Source organism: Adiantum capillus-veneris, chromosome 8, assembly GCF_014529385.1.
Source record: "Adiantum capillus-veneris isolate H3 chromosome 8, ASM1452938v2, whole genome shotgun sequence".
In the NCBI taxonomy this organism is placed as follows: domain Eukaryota; kingdom Viridiplantae; phylum Streptophyta; class Polypodiopsida; order Polypodiales; family Pteridaceae; genus Adiantum; species Adiantum capillus-veneris.
This window is the reverse complement of record NC_140938.1, coordinates 48,632,536-48,647,003: the sequence shown is the minus strand read 5'-3', so window position 1 is coordinate 48,647,003 and position 14,468 is coordinate 48,632,536.

Here is a 14,468-nt window from a genome sequence, read left to right as displayed (position 1 = left end):
TAAAGTGTGTGCAGCATGCCAGTTTGGAAAACAGTCAAAGGGCTCATTTCCACATGAGCGCAATGTATGTAAAAAGCCACTTGAGGTGGTGCACACAGATGTTTGGGGTCCAACCGATACTACAAGTATACATGGTTGCAGGTATTATGTCTCTTTCATTGATGACCATACAAGGAAAGTATGGGTCTACTTCATGCGTAACAAAAGTGAAGTGTTTGGTCACTTTCAAGACTTCAAAGTCATGATTGAGAAGGAGACAGATATGCAAATCAAGACATTGAGGTCAGATGGAGGGGGAGAGTACTTCTCCAATGATTTTTCAGATTTTCTGCGAATGCATGGTATACGCAGGCAGTTTACACGCAGATATACTCCACAACAGAATGGGGTCGCAGAAAGGAAAAACAGGCACATTGCAGAGGTTGCACGTGCATTGATGAATGAGAAGAACATGCCTCATCATTTCTGGGCTGAAGCCGTAAATACAGCTGTGTACATTATGAATAGAACACCTACAGCTGCGGTGCATGATGTAACACCTGAGGAAAAGTTTACAGGTACAAAGCCTGATTTGGCACACTTGAAAGTGTTTGGCTGCATAGCTTACGTGCATGTACCAGATGAGTTGCGTAGGAAATTGGATCCTAAAGCAGAGAAATGTATTCTTGTGGGATATTCCCTTGAACAAAAGGGGTACAGGTGCTACAATCCTACTACACGAGAATTACGAGTGAGCAGAGATGTAGTATTTGATGAGATGAGCAGCTGGTACAGTAATGCACATGGCACTATTGGGGCTGATGTAAAAGATGATGTGGTTGTACAAAATGTGAGGCCACAGTCACAGGTTTTGAGTGAACCACAAGAGTCCTCTTCTCGTGGCTCTGTTGAGAAACCATGGAATGGTAGACTACGTACGCAGGTTACTCCACCAACAGGTACAGGGAATGTATCACGAAAAGGAAAGGAAAAGGTTGATGAACCTCCCTTTATGGCTGATGCATCATCAGGTTTTTCACATGTAGACATGGATTCAGATGGTTCTGAACAAAGTCTTGATGAGGAATTTGGAATTCTGGCTGTCAGGACACCTGGTGTAAGGAAAGTACAAGAAGATGCTAGAGGGAAAAGGAGTGACCCAGGACCGCACAAATCTAATAGAGTCAGAAATCCAGTTCAAAAATTGACTTATGATGGGTATCTAGCGCATCACCAAGCCTACATGGCTAAGGTGATACAGGATGTGGAGCCCACATGTTTTGAGGATGCAATTGGAAATGTGCATTGGGATGATGCAATCAATGAAGAGATGGCTGCATTGGAAGCAAACGACACATGGGAGTTGGTGCCATTGCCAAGTGGCAAGAAAGCTATTGGCTGTAAATGGGTGTATAAAACCAAGCATAAGGCTGATGGTAACATTGAGCGTCACAAGGCAAGGCTGGTCGCAAAGGGTTATGCACAGACGTATGGCATAGACTATGAGGAGACCTTTGCTCCAGTGGCAAAGATGACAACTGTGAGAGCTGTCATAGCAGTGGCTGCATCTAGAGGATGGATTATGCATCAAATGGATGTAAAGAATGCCTTCTTGAATGGTGAGTTGCAAGAGGAAGTGTATATGGATCAGCCACCTGGTTATGTCGATCCAGGTTACCCAGATTATGTATGCAGACTTCTCAAAGCTTTGTATGGTTTGAAGCAGGGCTCTAGAGCATGGTATGACAGGATTGCCAAGTATCTTGTCAGTATTGGTTTTAGGAGAGCTCATGTTGATCATTCACTCTATGTACGTGAGAGTGATGTGGGGATTGTGGTCATTACCATATATGTAGATGACCTTATTATTGTTGGTGAAAATGCTATGGAGATTGACCATGTGAAGGGTCTTCTCAAACAGGAGTTTGAAATGAAAGATTTAGGCGAGTTGTGCTACTTTCTTGGCATTGAGGTGATCAGGACTCCAGAGGGTGTATGGCTATCACAGAGACAGTATGCTTTGGACATGTTGTCAAAGTATGGTATGGCTGATTGTAAGCCAATTTCTATTCCCTTGGATGTGAATGCAAAGCTGAGTGCAGAGAAGGGTGATGTTGTTGAGGATGTCAACATGTACAGGAAGATTGTGGGTAGTCTAATCTACTTGACTATCACGAGGCCAGACTTGAGCTACACAGTAGGCTTGGAGAGTCAGTTCATGCAGCTTCCGAGGAAGCCACATTTGGATGGAGTACGACGCACACTTAGGTATGTGCAAGGTACTCTTGACTACGCATTGTTCTATGTAGCAGATGCACCATTAGCATTGTATGGGTATACAGATGCAGATTGGGCAGGTAGCATTGTTGATAGGAGCTCTACGAGTGGCTTTGTGTTCTCTTTTGGGAGTGCTGTTGTTACTTGGAGCAGCAAAAAGCAGCCTACGGTTGCTTTATCGAGCACAGAGGCCGAGTACAGAGGTGCAGCAGTTGTGGCGTGCGAGGTAGCTTGGCTACGCACATTACTTGAGGACTTGGGAGTGCAGGTGGACCAGCAGATTTTCATCCATTGTGACAACCTCAGCAGCATGCAGTTGGCTAGGAACCCAGTGTTCCATTAGAGGCCCAAACACATAGAGGTCCATTACCACTACATTCGAGAGCGAGTGTTGGCGGGCGACATCGACTTGGTCTACATCAACACAGAGGAGCAGATAGCGGATATCTTTACCAAGGCCCTCGGAGCTGAGAAGCTTCGACGTTTCCGGACTATGCTTGGACTCTGTGACATGCAGAGCTCGAAGGGGAGTGTTGAGATGTCGAGCTCTACACCTTGAGCTGGCATCCACTACGGGTCTTGGCCGCTTACGGCATTTACTCACTGGCGCGTTAGGTGACCGACACGGGGGATCTCTACCAGTGATTCTATAGCTGGACTACACATATAGTGCCAGCCTAGTACGCTTCTAGCTAGTTCACACTTAGTGACCACATGTACATATGTGCTACTTTTCAACTTTAGCACTTAGTCATTTTGTACTCTCTTTTCTGTGAAGAAGAAGAAGAAGAAGCTTTCCATCTCTGTGTGCTTTGTGCTTGTCTTGTGTAGCTCTCTTGCATCCTAGTTCTTTACACTTCCGTTACATAGGCTTTTAGTAGATCGAGAATGGTTAGGTTAGCTATTTCACTTTGGCCATCCGTTTGTGGATGATAGGCCGAAGAGAAGTTTAGCCTTGTCCCTAAATTCTCAAAGAGACCCTTCCAGAAATTACTGGTCATTCTAGGATCTCTATCTGACACTATGGACATTGGCAAGCCATGGTACCTGAAAATTTGTGAAATGTTGATAGGCTTTGATAGTCTTTTTGACAGGTATAAAATGAGCTTGTTTACTGAATCTGTCTACTATCGTCCATATTCCCGTATTCCCATGGATAGACTTAGGCAATCCAAAGATAAAATCCATGGATATGCTCTCCCATGGTGAATTAGGAATTGGCAATTTGTTTGTCGGAGAGCTTGGTCTGCGTCATGAAGTACTTGAGACTTTCGTGATCCATTCACAGAATGAAATGAGTCCCCAATAAATAGTGCTTCCATGAGTCTAGGGCATGTAGAACTGCAAGGAGTTCCTTTTCATATATGCCTAGAGCTTGCTCAAGAGGGTCGAGCCTTCGACTCTCATAGCCTATGGCGTGCCCTTCTTGGAGCAAACCAGCTCCAAGGCAATCACCACAAGCATCACATTGGACCTCAAATGGTTTTGAGAGATCCGGTAGTGTAATCACAGGTTGAGAGATAAGCTTTTCGAAAGCATTGTTCTCCTTAGCAGACCATGTGTACCTAACGCTTTTCTTTGTTAGGTCATGTAATGGTCCCACAATTTGTGAGAACTTTTCTATGAAGCGTTGTCAGGAGTTTTTTTGGAGCAATGGATTGCGCATATGTACATATACATGCATGATGCATCAAATAAAGAATTGCCCATTTTTCAGAGCCAGGTGGTTACGTGGGGCCCACATGTGTACAGGTAGGACAGGGTGTACATAGTGCATCGATTTTCACTATTACCAGTACCACTGTGTTTTTTCTATAATAAGGACGAGTTGGTAGCGCATAAAACTTCTCGAGGAAGCTATCCGCGGGCCGATGACATGAGGTAAGCAGGTGCGTCAGATGGCATCGAGTGGCGTCAGGAGGTCGAACGGGGTCAATACTTGCATGTGGAGAAGTACGGACACAACGTGGGTGTTTACTTGTGATACTTATGCACAAAGGTCATCATGAGGACCACTTTTTGGGGCCACTTCACGTGGTTGCGGGATGCATTATTCGGAAAAACTGAGTGCCAGGTGTGCGGATGATGCAAAATGGTGACAACTATGCACTGCGAGGTCAATTTTTGGCCTGTTCGGGGTCCGTTTGAGGTCATCTAAACGGCCACGGGTGCCCAAATAAAAAAGCCAAGTGTGGGAACTGAAAAAACTGAGAGAAGACCAGAAAAAATGTGGAGAAGAGAGGAGGAACAGCCACAAGTGTGTTTTTGTTGTTTTTGGAGCATTTTTTAGCCCTAAACTGCTCATCCGAGGTCGGATTTGAGCACTGTGACATTGTAGGGTGGGGTTTTTGGGTGTTCCGGACGCAATGGAGCTGTCCATTTTGCCAAATTCCTCACAGATTTAGCCCTAAACTGCTCATCCGAGGTCGGATTTGAGCACTGTGACATTGTAGGGTGGGGTTTTTGGGTGTTCCGGACGCAATGGAGCTGTCCATTTTGCCAAATTCCTCACAGATTTTTTGTTGTTTTTCTGTGTAATCTTCTCCGGTGAGTGAAGCCTCTGCTTAACTTTGTGGTTGTATCTGGTGTATTTCCTCAATACTGTGTAACCTATTTGCCCCATTGGTGTTGGGCTGAGCTTCATTGAGTCTAAACAACAGCAATTTGCCTCCTTTGAGCTGAATTGAGAGTGTGTGTGTGTGTGAGTGTGTATGTGTGAGTGTTGAGTGGGCAAGTGGAAAATCTCTCTCTTCTCACTCCGTCTGTGTGTTTCCTGTCTCGGCCAGGCTAGTTGTGTAAGCCGAGTGGTGCCCCATAATGTGTATGTGTATCATCCCAAGAGTGTGTGTCGGGTCATTATAGAGGTGTTGTGTGTGTTTCCATCCCGCTCACATTCTTTTGGCACCCCCACGAAGGATCTTCTTCGAGTACCTTCTACTTCGAGCTTCAAGCTTCGAGATTCGGGGCTATAGGTTACAGGTTACAGGTACACGTACAGGTGATTCACATAGGTACAGGTAGCTGGAGTACAGTGATATACTAGTATTGGTGTCACTTGCAGTTGTTGTGGGTATGCATCACTTGGCGCCTATTTGAGCGCATTGTCTGCTGGATTGTACGTTACTTGTGGAAACTGCCATTGTACGCATTTGTGGAGCCATACTTGGTTCTATTTGGCAGTCCCAGCCATTTCTAAGACTTGGTCTAGAAGATAGTCATTTCTGAGACTTGACTATACGCGATTTTCATTAGCCTTCTTGTGAGGGTCGATAGCATGAGGTTTTTATTGAGCTGGGGGATTCTCAAATGTGGAGATCCTTTCGGTCGCCATAGGCTATGTACTAGTGAGTCCTACTTGATGCTCGGGTTCTATTGTTGACAGTTTATGCATACATGTATAGTCTATATTTTGGGTTCCTACTGCTCTATTTCTGGGGAAACTCTGCCAAAATTTTTCCAAGTTATAATGGTTGGTTTTTTGGTCTTTTGAGCCATTTATGCTGTTATGCTGCTGAAATTTTGGCAAAATCAGAGGTTAAGTCAGGTGTGCCTTCTTGGGAGCTTCATGGTTGGCTTTAATGGATGATCAAAATGGTCCTCAATTCACTCCATTTCATTTAACTCAAAGAATCCAGATAAATGTTCATGTGTCCAGGAAGATTTTTTTCCAGCAACGCATAGTCTTTATGTTCGGGCCAAGAAGATTACGAGAGATCTTGGAATGTCCTTTGCCTGTTGTAATTCCGATGATAAACTATGAAAACTCATTTGATGTGCATGTGTTTGTCCTTATCTAAAGTTGAGCTCCATTGAAGTTTCTGGGAATTGAGTCAGTAAAAATTTTGGGTTCTTGCACGTGTGTTCAAAGAGGTTCTTAAAGCATTGTAACTTGGGTAGCCATGGCTTTCTCTTATCCGGAGTTTCATGGAAGAAGTGATGAAGATGTGGAAGACTTTTTAGAAAAGATGTAGGTTGCCTGCATTAGCAACCAAATTCATGACCCGGTGCAGATGTTACGCCTTCTCCAAATTTGTTTGAAGAGTGATGCACGAGTTTGGTCCAAAGCATTTGAAGAGGAGTTGCGTGTGGCTGATCCACTTGTAAGATTGAGTTGGGACAATCTACGGCATGGGTTGGAAGTGGAGTTTGTGAAGATAGAAGATCCTGACAAAGTGTGGCAAGAAGTACAGGCTTTGGTGCAAAAGGAAGGTGAGCCAGTAGATGCGTACATACGTAATTTCTCATTGGCATGGGAGAGGATGTGCAAGGCCTTAGCACCACAGGTACCCCTACCTGACATGATGAAGAAGGACAGGTTCTTGACTGGTCTTTGGGAGAATATACGTTGGAGAGTGGAGCTAAAGAAGCCTAGGACATATGAAGATGCACTAGAGGTAGCAAGGAACAAAGAGTGGAAGCTGAGGAAAATGAGCCAGTTAGGGGTGGAGTCTTTGCCCATGAGGTCTGAATTTCAGCCTATGGATTCTTCGCAAGGTCGCATGCCAGGGGTTCATCATGAACCAGTGGTTTCTGTTACTCCTCAAGTTATGCCAGCAGTGGTCACTACAGCAGTGCAAGATGATGGGCTAAGGCAAGACATGAGGCAAGTGGTAGATTTGATGAAGAATCTCAGCCTAAACATGATAGGTCAAGTGGGAAATAATCGAGGTCGAGGGAGGTTTGCAAATCAGCCAGGAGGTGAAGAAAGGCCTAGGAATGGTGTTGGACAAAGCAATGGTAGGTTTTGGAGGCAGACGTCCACATGTACAATTGTGGAGAGTTGGGTCACATCAGTCTGCAATGTGATAAGCCACCAAGGATGGAGGGAGACATGTATCCATTGCCAAAACAGGTGCTAACTAGGTCGCATGATTATGGCATCGAAATTAAGGGAGATGAAGGAACCAGTGGACTGACCCAAGAGGAAAAGGGAAAGACAAAAGTGCTAAGTGTAGTCACCTTGGAGAAGGCATCAAAGCTAGAGGATACATTAGTGATGCCTATTGGGAAGAGGACCACACAGGATAAGGAAGGAAGAAGTGCCCCAGGTCCTAGTAAGAAGAAAGAAAAGAGCCATGAAGGCGAGGATGTCAAGGCCAAGAGGAAAAGGAGAGCTCGTCGAAAGTTTCATGTTTCAGATTTTCCACTAGGGGATGGCCAATTAAGCTATGACTTGAAGGAGGATCTGATGAGCAGGAAGGCAGATGTTACTTTTGGGCATCGTATAGAGATGGTGCCTAAGCTAAAGCAACAGTGGAAGAGGATGGTTAACCCAATGCAGAAAGAGCCAGAGAGAGGTTCAGTAAAGGTGTTGGCAATGGATGAGCTACGAGACATTTGTCCAATAGTAGATGTGTGGCATAAAAGGAAAAATTTGGGACAAGGTTATGTGGATGGCGGAGCCCAAATATGCGTCATAACACACTCATGCGTTGAGAAGATGGGTCTCACAGTGGCTGGGGTGTCAGGTTTTCGGATCAGATTGGCAAGCCATCAAAAAGTAAAATGCTTGGGTGTTGTAAAGAGCTTATAAGTGGAGGCAAATGATGCAAAGGTAGTGGTTGATTTTCATGTGATGCCAGCAGGGTTGGGAGCATATCCTATTATACTGGGCAGACCATGGTTACGTGCAGTGGGAGCTGTTCAAGATTGGCGACATGGTACAATTAGCCTCTATGGAAATACAGGTACCAAGAAGCTTTATAATATGGACACAAGGAAACGATTAGAGGAGCTTTATGAAGATGAGGATGATTCTAGTGATGAAGACTCTTCTACGGTGACAGATGAGGACAGTGATAGCACTACCAGCAGTGATGAGGATGCTGATGTTGCATTTCTTTTGATGGACAAAGAAATCCAGGAGTTTGGTTTAGCTGCATTTGCGAATGAGGTTGAAGATGAAAGTGAAGGGCCTTATGAAGTGATTGAAGGGCTGATGCAAACCAAGGTTGAGTTGTCAAAGAAGCAAGAATTGATGACACAAATGATCAGTGGAGACCTCTCAGCTATGGAGAAGGATATATATTTGCACATGCTGGCTAGTTATCCTGATTTGTTCATTACTTCATATGAAGAGATCAGAGGGTTCAAGGGCGAAGAGATGCATATAGAGCTGAAAGAAGGTGCTAAGCCAGTGCGGCAAAGGATAAGAAGTATGGGTGAAGAGCAAATGGAATCCTTGCGAGAAGAGGTGGACAAGTTATTGAAGGCAGGGTTCATAGTCCCTGTGGAGACCACAGAATGGGTGAGTCCAGTTGTAGTCAGTCCAAAGAAGGATGGGAAGTGGAGAATTTGTGTAGATTTTAAACCCTTAAACGCATCCACTAAGAAGAACCCATATCCTCTTCCATTCATAGATCAGATCTTGGATTCTGTGGCAGGTTATGAGAGGTACAGTGTGTGTGATGGTTTTTCAGGCTATTTTCAATTGAAGATTGCTCTTAAATACTGCACAAAGACCACTTTTATTACGCCATGGGGCTGCTATTGCTACACAGTATTTCCATTTGGGTTGTCAAATGGACCTTCCTTCTATCAAGAGAGAGCAAATTGGGTGTTGGAACCATTCATTGGTAGTTGTGTTAAAGCTTTTATGGATGACTTCTGTGTTTATAGCAGTAGGGCTGAACACCATGAGAAGCTGCAGATGGTATTGGCTCGATATGATGAATGTGGAGGACAACTAAATCCAAAGAAATGTCATCTAGCACAGCCAAGGGTGAAGTTATTGGGCCACATGGTGTCAGAAAATGGCATTGAGGCTGATCCAGACAAGGTTAAGTCTATTATTCTTCTTCCATCACCTACGACTAAGCAATTGGCAACCTTTATACACAAAGTGAAGTACATGGCAAGGTTTATTCCATGTCTTCTCAGATTCTTTATCCATTACAACAAGTGGCAAAGCATGATCCATTGCAATGGGATGACACGTGTGAAGAAGTGTTTCAAGAGGTGAAAGAGGTGTTAGGGGGGTTGTCAGCCATGCAGGCTCCTGATTGGGAGAAAGTTTTTTTATGTAAATCCCTCAGTAGGGGATGATACCATTGGAGCCATGCTATTGCAAAAGGGGAAGGGCAGCCATTATATGAGGCCAGTGTATTGTGCAAGCCGAGTGAAGTTGGTAGCGGAGAGAAAGTTCTCGGAAGTAGAGCTAGTGATGGCCAGTGTAATATTTGCTTGTCGACGATTTCGTCATTACTTGCTACCACGGCCTTTTGTTTTCTTGACGAGTTATGCCTTTTTGCCACAGTTAATTAATGGCACTAATATGTCAAATGTGGTGAAGAAATGGGTAATTGAGCTGCAAGAATTTGAGTTCTCTTTTCTTGTGGAAGATAGTACAAGGGCTACCCTAGCTGATTTGTTGATCTACAAGGAGAATCCCCTTATTGTTAAGGAAGAGGTGGTGAGAAAGGTAGTTGAAGAAGTGCCACAGATCAGCAATGCACATGTGTTATTCTTTGATGGTTCATACAGAAAGAGCTATGATGCAGCTTCAGGGGGTATAGCACTTTATGATCCAGAGGGGAAGCTAGTATGCAAGAGAGGGTTCAAATTAGATGCTCATAGTAACAATGAGGCTAAATATGCTACTCTGGAATCCGGATTACACATTTGTTTGAAGCATGGGGTTCGAAGGTTGAGCATAAAAGGTGATGCCTTGTTAGTGGTGAAGCAAGTGTTGGGTGTGTGGAAGAGCAAGAACACCTCATTGAAGGAAATGTGCTTCATAATTAAAGGCCTATTAAAAAAGTTCAAAGCATGGAGCATCAGACACATTGAACGTGCTCTAAATGGAGAGGCACATCAAGCAGCTCAAGGCATGATTGGGGAGCTATTTGTGTTGAGGACCACTTTACCTCTTTATCATGGCCGGGAAAGTTTGGCTCAAGAAGAGGAGTTTTTGCTAACAGGAATTATTCCAAAGGATATTCAGAAGTCTAAGAAGTATGGTTTTGTGAGTAGAGCATACAGGTACAAATTCATTGGTGATGTCTTATACATGAAAGGGGCTGATCTCCTGTTGAGACGTGTACCTTGGCGAGAGGAGCTTTATAGAGCGTTGGAAGAGAATCATGAAGGTGCATGTGGTGGCCATTTTGCTCTAAAGATCACCTTGCATAAGATTTTGCAAGAGGGGTATGTATGGCCTAGTTTGCATAAGGATGTTCACCATTGGTGTAGGTCTTGCAATAGGTGTCAAGCATTTGGGAAGAGAGTGTTGAAGCCAGAGCTACGAAAAACCATTATGGCGTTTGATGTGTTTGAAAAGTGGGGGATTGATGCAATAGGCCCGTTACCTATCACAAGCAGGGGCAAAAGCTATATCTTGACGGCAGTGGACTATCTCTCTAGATGGGCAGAGGCTATAGCAGTAAAACAGATCACTGCAAAGTATGTGGCAAAATTTGTGTATGATGAAATATGTTGCAAGTTTGGGGTGCCATTAGAGCTACTTTCAGATAAGGGGCTAGGATTTAGAGCTAAACTGCTAGACTTCTTATGCACAAAGATGAAGATTAGGCACCAGCATACCACTCCTTATTACCCGCAGTGTAATGGCTTAAATGAAAGATTCAATGGTGAGTTGGTACAAATTCTTTCTAAAGTGACAGAGCACCAAGGAAAGAATTGGGATTTGGAATTGCCTAGTGCATTATGGGCTTACCGTACTTCGGTGAAGACAGTTACAGGGTTTACTCCATTTCATTTGGTGTATGGAAAGGAAGCACTATTGCCTGTGGAGGTAGAGTTGCCTGCAGTCAAGATGTTAGAGAAGTTGCTTGGGCCTCCTAGTGATGCATTCAAAGAGAGGCTCTTGCAGTTACAAGAGGTCCAGTTGGATAGGATGAGCGCATTGGAGCATTATGGGCAGATGCAAGATAAGGCTTTGGCAAAGATAAATGAAAAGGTCAAAAGTAAGGGTATCAAGAAACATGACTTGGTTTTGCGCTACAACAATAAGCTGGACAACACCTTCCAAAAGAAGTTTCAAATTAAGTGGGAAGGCCCTTTCAAGGTAGTGGAGTGTTTTCCAAATGGCACATATCAGCTGGCTAACCTGGATGGTGTTCTACATAAGTGAAGGGTACATGGATTGCGTCTTAAATTGTATCATGCTAGATTGATGATGGTGGAGCAAGATGAGCTGTCTGTGGATCAAGCAGTGTTGGTGAGGGATGAGGAGACCTGTGATGCGGCGAGTCTCATATCTCTCTTTGTTGTTGCTGATCATGAATGATCTAGCAGGCTAGAGGATGGGCAAATCAAGTCAGGAGTTTTTTGGAGCAAGGGATTGTGGATATGTACATATACATGCATGGTGCATCAAATAAAGAATTGCCCATTTTTCAGAGCCAGGTGGTTACGTGGGGCCCACATGTGTACAGGTAGGACAGGGTGTACATAGTGCATCGATTTTCACTATTACCAGTACCACTATGTTTTTTCTACAATAAAGAGGAGTTGGTAGTGCGTAAAACTTCTCGAAGAAGCTATCCGCGGGCCGACGACATGAGGTAAGTAGGTGCGTCAGATGGCATCGAGTGGCGTCAAGAGGTCGAACGGGGTCAATACTTGCACGCGGAGAAGTACGGACACAACGTGGGTGTTTTCTTGTGATACTTATGCAGAAAGGTCATCATGAGGACCACTTTTTGGGGCCACTTCATGTGGTTGCGGGATGCATTATTTGGAAAAACTGAGTGCCAGGTGTGCGGATGATGCAAAAAGGTGACAACTATGCACTGCGAGGTCAGCTTTTGGCATGTTCGGGGTCCGTTTGAGGTCATCTAAAAGGCCACGGGTGACCAACTAAAAAGCTAAGTGTGGGAATTGAAAAAACTGAGAGAAGACCAGAAAATACGTGGAGAAGAGAGGAGGAACAGCCGCAAGTGTGTTTTTGTTGTTTTTGGAGCATTTTTTGGCCCTAAACTGCTCATCCGAGGTCTGATTTGAGCACTGTGACATTGTAGGGTGGGGTTTTTGGGCGTTCCGGACGCAATGGCGCTGTTCATTTTGCCAAATTCCTAACATATTTTCTTCTATTTTTCTGTGTAATCTTCTCCGGTGAGTGAAGCCTCTGCTTAACTTTGTGGTTGTACCTGGTGTATTTCCTCAATACTGTGTAACCTATTTGCCCCATTGGTGTTGGGCTGAGCTTCATTGAGTCTAAACAACAACAATTTGCCTCCTTTGAGCTGAATTGAGAGTGTGTGTGTGAGTGTGTATGTGTGAGTGTTGAGTGGGCAAGTGGGAAATCTCTCTCTTCTCACTCCGTCTGTGTGTTTCCTGTCTCGGCCAGGCTAGTTGTGTAAGCCGAGTGGTGCCCCATAATGTGTGTGTGTATCATCCCAAGAGTGTGTGTCGGGTCATTATAGAGGAGTTGTGTGTGTTTCCATCCCGCTCACAGCGTCTATAGTATGCACACGTAGCTATAAAGCTTCTTAGTTCATGAAGATTCCTTGGTTTAGGCCATCCTTTTATTACCTCTAACTTTGATGGATCCATTTGGATGCCATCTTGAGAGATAATGTGACCTAAATACTGAATCTCTTGCAAGAAAAATTCACTTTTCTTTCGATTAACATAAAGTTTATTCTCTCTTAAAACTTGAAATATTACATGGAGGTGTTGCTTGTGTTCGTCTAATGAATTAGAGTAGATGATAATATCATCAAAGAACACTCCAGTTAAGGTTCGATGAGGCCTGAACAGCTTCTCCATCAAGCGGTTGAATGTGGCTGGTGCATTGGTCAAGCCAAAAGGCATGACAATGTATTCGTAAAGACCAAATGTGGTGCGAACTGCGGTCTTTACAATGTCTTGATCAACTATCCTTATTTAATGATAGCCACTTTTTAGGTCAGTCCTATTGAAGTAGGTTGATCCTTGTAGCTTATCAAATAGGTCTTCTACCCGTGGAACGGGAAACCTATTTTTGATAGTGATCCTATTTAGTGCTCTATAGTCGACACACATAGGATATGTGCCGTCTTTCTTTTGCACTAATAGCACTGGTGAGAAAAATGGAGATGAGCTAGGCCTAACCATGCCCTTCTCAACTAACTCATGCACTTTCCGCATAATCTCCTCTTGTTGAGCTTGAGAAACTCTATAAGGAGGTTTGTTAGGCGGTGAACTTCCTGGAAGAAGTTCAATTGCATGGTCATCATTACCTCGTTTAGGAGGTAGCTCACAAGGGATGTCGTCAATAAAAACATCTTGAAACCCCTTGAGAAAATTGGATAACTCTAATTCCTTTTGGTTGCTTTTATTTTCTTTTGCTAAAGTATTAGGTTCATTTTGAGAGTCTTTAACAAAAATCATGTACACGGAAATAGAGCTCTTTATTGACTTGTTCAAAGCTGGTGTATGTACAATGGGAATAGTGTTACCCATTTCCTTAGCATCTATATACATGTCTTTTTTCCTGAACTTAAAGGAGATTCTCCTTTCAAGAAATTTAACATCGGCAGCCAGGCGGTCAAACCATGGTGCCCCTAGGATTACATCCTCATGCTTGAGAGGAGAGATAAAGAAGTCCTCTTTGTCCACATATCCTTGGACATGAAGCCTCAATTTCCCGATTAAGGGAGTGACTGAAGCTTCTTGCCCCTTGAACGCACTGTCTACGGGTAGGACATCTCCCATCTCGTAGGCTTGTATGCCTAGCTTGGTGGCCAACTCTATAGATATAAAATTGTGAGTAGAAACAGGGTCAAAGAGAATAAAAGCATCATGTTCTCTTACCTTTCCCCAAGCATGGCATAGAAGAGATCCTTTGTGGTGAGTTTGGTGAGTCTCCTCCTCTTGGATTTCAACCAAGGAAGCTCTAGGAAGATCTTGGCGGTTGTTCTTTGGGGACAAGCGCGGTACGTATGCCCTTGTTCGTCGCACTTGAAACACCGGTTATCCTTGCGATAACGCTCAAGCTCTTCAGGAGAGAGTTTGTTTTTACCTTTGTAAACTCCCTTCTCTTTAGCTTTGTTGGAGTTGCCCTTAGGAGACTTTTGGACATTGTCCTTCCCCTTAGGCTCGTTGGAACCCTTGTTTTCCGGGGGCTTATTATTTCTTTTAGCCCCCATTTGAAAATTGATTCGAGAGGCCACCATAGTATGGTGTATTACCGCCAATATGGTACGTGGCCTTTGGGAGTTCACATACTCCGCCATTTCTTCGGTTAAGCCGGCACAAAATTGTTGCTT